This window comes from Numenius arquata, chromosome 1 (assembly GCF_964106895.1).
Source record: "Numenius arquata chromosome 1, bNumArq3.hap1.1, whole genome shotgun sequence".
Classification (NCBI taxonomy): Eukaryota; Metazoa; Chordata; class Aves; order Charadriiformes; family Scolopacidae; genus Numenius; species Numenius arquata.
In genome coordinates, this window is record NC_133576.1 from 128406437 (window position 1) to 128412436 (window position 6000).

Consider the following 6000-nt stretch of genomic DNA (forward strand, 5'->3'; position numbering starts at 1 on the left):
TGAAAACTGGGGATTTTTTAAAGACGAAAAGAATCCTGAAAGGCAGCCAGATGTCCTTTTTTAAAGAAAAAATATAGATGATGGCATAAGAGAAGTTATTTGGGAAGAAGGTTAGTTTGCTAGACAAGGACAATAGTGAATCTGATTTGCGATATAAAGGAAATTAGCCTTTGCTTGGACAACTCAGGCCCCATATGAAATATTAGTCTTACTTATGGATCCCACACAGTAACATTTCTTTGTCTGTAAACTTCAGTCACCCACACACACAGACTCCCAAGCAAAATCAGAAGCTCTTGAACTGAAACACTGATTTTTCAAATGCCTTTTGCCTCTTCAGATGACATATACAAAGGAACGCGGTGACTATTACACAGTTTGAAGCTACATTTCACTGAAAATTTCAAACACGATGAAAATGAGAAAGAGAGAAAAAAAAAAAAAGGAAAAGAACAACACTCCAGATGGTAAAGGTAAAACAATAATTAAAGAGCGGTTCATATCTAAAATCTGAAGAAAAGAGTATGGTGAAAAAAAAAATAAACAAAAAATAAATCTGTGTCATAGGAGGCTAGGGGTAGATTATGATAACACAAAAGCAAAAAAAACGCAACAGTGGTTTTATAAGTATAACAAATTCAAATAGTTGATGGAAAAAAGGTGACTCAAGCAACTCAGAGGCTGAAAAAGAGACAAACTGTAAAAAGAGCTAGAGAAAGGGAATCAGATGTGTGAAGCGAGGCCACTAGACAAGTGTGAAAAGAGGTGAGATGTTGATCATACTCTCGCAGCCGCTAACTTGTTTGGGCGGGCGTTCGCAGCAGCCCATGTCGGACGCAGGATGGATGGGCTGGGCGGCACGGCACGCCAGGGGCTGGCGGGTGGGCAGAGCGCCGGCATGTCCCGTGCACCCCACCGAGCTGGCAGCAGCAAGTTAAATGCTTTCTCCAGCGCGAGGAAAGAGGCCCCCACACAGCAGACTATTTTAGCTAACAGGTGGGGTGAGAAGCTCTGACAGACAAAGCTTATTATGGTCTCCCAGCAGAGCGTGAAGAGGGTAGATGCTCTTAAAGACCGTAGATGAGGCAACTGGCTTGCTCCTATCTGTTGAACAGCTTGAAAGGAGGATATTTTACCCTGAGGAAGAAGACCTGTCTTCTTCATACCTTTTTTTTTTTTCCCTTTTAGCGTTTAATAATGAAAGTTTCCACTCGTGCAGCAGACTGGCTGCTGCCATGATGTCCCCATGGCCTTGAAGCCAAGTGTCCAACAAGCTCCAGATGCCCTGTAGAACCATGAAGAATGGCTCTGTGAAAAGCTTTTGGAAAGGCATGAGCTGTACAGAGGAAACCTGAAGGGTTATTACCAGTGGGCTGATCTCTGGTGCAGCTATCCAAGCACATTGCTTTGAAGCTGCAGGGCATTGAGTCTGTGTCACGGTGTTTCTTTTTCTCAGTGCTGTTCATAATAGGACTGCTAGATAATATTTTCATACATTTTTGCTTGTCTTATTTGCTCTCTGACCACTGCTGAAACCGATAATGCATTGCAAACTCCTCCTGCAGAAAAACAGACTAATGTTTAAGGAATAGACAAGCCATAGGGGGTTGGATTCAGGCTGTTTCAGAGACAAAGAAAAAGAATGAAATTTTATACAGGTCAGAGTGTGTGTAGGAGGGACACAGAACTCTCTTCTCATCCTTGCAAATGCACTTTTGTGTGTTTGTGACTGTATCTGCAAGGGAGAGAGGGAACAGTACTGACTAAAACCAAATTTCAACTTGAGCATTTGAGGAGATTTGGAACATGATGAGTACAGATTGTTGTCTGACATTCCTAATAACGGTTCAAATTTGGCCATTCCAACAATGATTGTGCTGTGGTTTATTTTCCCCATATGTAAAATAAGCTACGGCCCAACTCATATGCCTACAGATATTTACTGTAAGTAAACAAGCTATTTCTACTCTCCATGGACAAGATAGATTTAGCATAATATACAGTATAACCCAGGGACAGATTTCCTGGCAGGATGCTGGGAGCAACATAAGCACTGCTCTGTGCAGAACAAATACTCTTGATTGACCACAGTATTACCTCCTCATCCCTGTCACAGCTTCATCTGGCCCTCATATAATCAATGGGTATTCAGTAGAAACACTTGTCTATAGCAAATGTTAGATGAGGACTGTGAAGTGAAATACAGAGTGGTTTGGGGGAAAAAAAGCAGATAATGAGACCAGGTCCATATATTTCTGTTTTGCTATAGGGTTGAAGCATTTGCACTAGAGATGGTGGGGATTCTGTAGAGGACTGAGTTTCCCTTCCCCTGCAAACAGGCACAGGGACTCCCAGGTCCACGATGCTGTAGGTGTGGTGAGGAGGGGCCTCCTGCTGAGCCAAGCACAAACACTGCAGCTCTCAGGAGACAGCAGCAGTGGGGGACTGGGTTTCCCAGAGGCATTTTCTAAATGTTGTTTCTACTGAGCCAGGCTGAATTACCTCAGTGCATCAGATTCTGCTCAGGCTTCTCGGGATTTTGTACAGCAATGTAGTAAAGCAGACATGTCAGTTTAGTGTATATCTTAATAGGGATTCATCTCACCTAAGTCCTTGTGGATCAGACACTGAGGTCCAGCCACAGCAAATAGAGGGAATAAGGCAGTTCCCCTCACCTACTTCAGATATCTGCCTTTAAATAACATGTTTTCTGTCTGTGAAGTGCCTATTTTTCTACACTGACTACAAAGGGATTGTAAACAACACGCTTAGATATCTGCATCTGCACTATAGATGTCTAAATTTGGTAGGACGAATCCTACTCTACCTATCTGTACCACACCACAAACTCTATTTTGTTCATTAAAATCATCCTCCAGCTTCTACCTTAAACACGTAATTCAGAAGACGTTGTGGTTTTTTTGTTTTGGTTTGTTTTTTTTGTGTGGTTTTTTGTTGTTGTTGTTGGGGGTTTTTTTGTTTGTTTGTTTTTCGTTTTTTGTTTTGTTTTGTTTGTTTGTTTTTGTGTGTTGTGGGGTTTTTTTTGTTTGTTTGTTTGTTTTTTAATGTGGTTGGACTCGATGATCTCAAAGGTCCCTTCCACCCACTAAGATTCTATGATTCTGTGTGATTCTGTTGAAGATCAAGCACTGGAGATCAATCAAGCATCATTAATAGATGCAGAGTAGATTCATGCAGCAGAGTGGATGTAAGCAAAGAATAAATGGTTTGGATAGGAAGGAAGGAAAGAACATGTTTAAACAGTTTTGCAGGCAGCTATGGTATGGTGGACCAAACATGGAAGGAAGCCTGAGCTGAAGAGGGGTTTCTTATAATCCTGAGCAGAGTTATCAAAGACAGAAGGGCTCTCAGAATTTCACTGAATTTCACTGAATTTTTTTAGAGTTGGAAGGGACCATATAGATCATCTAGTCCAACTCCCCTGCTGAAGCAGGATTGCTTAGAGAATGCTACTCAGGACTGCATCCAGGCGGGTCTTGAAAATCTCCAAAGGGGACTCCACAACCTCCCTGGGCAGCCTGTTCCAGGGCTCTGTCACCCTCACCGTGAAGAAATTCTTTCTCATATTCGAGTGGAACCTCCTATGTTCCAACTTGTGCCCGTTGCCCCTTGTCCTGTCACTGGGAACCACTGAAAAGAGTCTGGCTCCCTCCTCCTTCAACCCACCCTTCAGATACTTATAGGCATTAATAAGGTCTCCCCTCAGCCTTCTCTTCTCCAGACTAAAGAGTCCCAGCTCTCTTAGCCTTTCTTCATAAGGGAGATGCTCCAATCCTTGAATCATCCTCGTTGCCCTTCGCTGGACTCTATCCTATCCCTCTTGAATTGGGGAGCCCAGAACTGGATGCAATACTCCAGTTGTGGCCTCACCAGTGCAGAGTAGAGGGGGAGAATGACTTCCCTCGACCTACTAGCCACACTCTTCCCTATGCAGCCCAGGATTCCGTTGGCCTTCCTGGCCACAAGAGCACATTGTTTGCTCATTGTCATTTTGCTGTCTACCAGGACTCCCAGATCTTTCTCTTCGGAGCTTGTCTCCAGCAGGTCCACGCCTAACCTGTATTGGTGCCTGACATTCTTCTTCCCCAGGTGCAGCACCTTACACTTTTCCCTGTTGAACCTCATGAGGTTCTTCCTTGCCCAGCTCTCCAGCCTGTCCAGGTCTCTCTGGATGGCAGCACGGCCCTCCGGGGTGTCAGCCACCCCACCCAACTTGGTATCATCAGCAAACTTGCTGAGGATACACTCTGTCCCCTCGTCCAGGTCACTGATGAATATGTTGAACAGGACTGGACCAAGTATTGACCCCTGGGGGACACCTCTGGTTACAGGCCTCCAGCTTGAACCTGTTCCATTAACCATTACCCTTTGGGTCCTGTCACATAGCCAGTTCTCAATCCACCTCACTGTCCCCTCATCCAGCCCACACTTCCTTAGTTTCCCAATGAGGATGCTATGGGAGACAGCGTCAAAAGCCTTGCTGAAGTCAAGGTAGATGACATCTGCTGCCCTCCCCTCATCCAGCCAACCAGTTATGGCATCATAAAAAGCTATCAGATTGGTGTGACAGCAATGAAGATTGATTTTGTTTGAGATTTTGTGCTTAGGTTAACTACAATAGGAAATGCAGTAACTTACAGACCACCAGGCAAAGAAGATGCTGAGCATATACTTTGGCTAGTCTCTCCCTGTGAAAGTTTTGTTTCTTTAAGAAGCTGTTTTGCAAAGTCATTTTGCTCTGCTTTTACTACCAGAATAATTTGAATATTTGCATTGTCTGGAAAATGGTATCATGGAGAGTAACTAGGGGTAGGAATTTTCAGCATCATTTGCAAAGTGGTCAAGCAGAGAGTCTAAGCAAGTGACTATGTCTCTAAAGACAAATACATAATCCTGATCAGATCCAGAAAGCAAGTTCTGAGGGATAACGAGGTGGATCCAGCATATCAACCTGAGAGTATCCAGCTGTAGTAAGCTCATCAGGCAGCACTAACTGCATGCACTGCAAGGTAGCTTAGCTTGGTTAAATTGGTCTGTTATATGCACAGACCTACAAGTAGTCAAATCAGTCAGCTTTGTCTAGACTGATTCCAGTGACACAATCATAGGAAATGATACTGAAATGGATTTCAAAAGGTCATCCAGTCAATGGCCTGCCCCCAACAGATTTTATGGTTGGCTCTGATCTTCTTACAGATGAAAGAAAAAATGCTTCCCACATCTGGAGGTATATTATTCAACAGTTGTTAAAGTCACCCAAACACTAAAAACATACCATTTTTTTCACATTATCTCCTCCATATCTTATGGAAATTTATTACATGACTTCATAAATTCAAATGGGTTTGCTGACTTTTCATTGGTAGTTTCATTTCATCTCTAATGTGAGATTTTTTAATAGAACATGCATTGAACATACCAAACCTGTCACATCACTTCATTTTTATAAAATATTTTGTCAGAAGCTTCTCTGCTAGACATTGTGATACAACATGATATCTTTTCTGACTGATTAGAGAGTTTATTTCTTCGCTGACAGTTTTGTTTCAAATAGAAAAAAAAAAAAAAAAGAAAAAAAAAGTCACAACCTACGTTGAAAATTATATCGGTTTGTTGCACATATTCCCAGCCATTATCTGGAACAATACAAAACAATTTGTTCAACTTCAAAAGACGAAACAGCTACTTCAATTTCAGACCTCATGGAGGACTGGTTTGCAGAACATGTCTGGAATTCTTCACAAATAATAATCTGTAGCTCACAAACTGTCATAACTATTTCCTGGTCTGGTTCCTCCCAATAATAAATTTAGTAGTCCACAACTTGCTAGACAAGAAAAACATCTGCTTATTCCAACTGGTAAAGCAAATCCTGCTCTTTATTTAATGCAGGTATGAGCACTCCAGGCTAGAACTTTTGCACTTAAAAAGTTCATCTCACAATTAAAATGACTGACAGAGATGGGTCACAATTCTTCT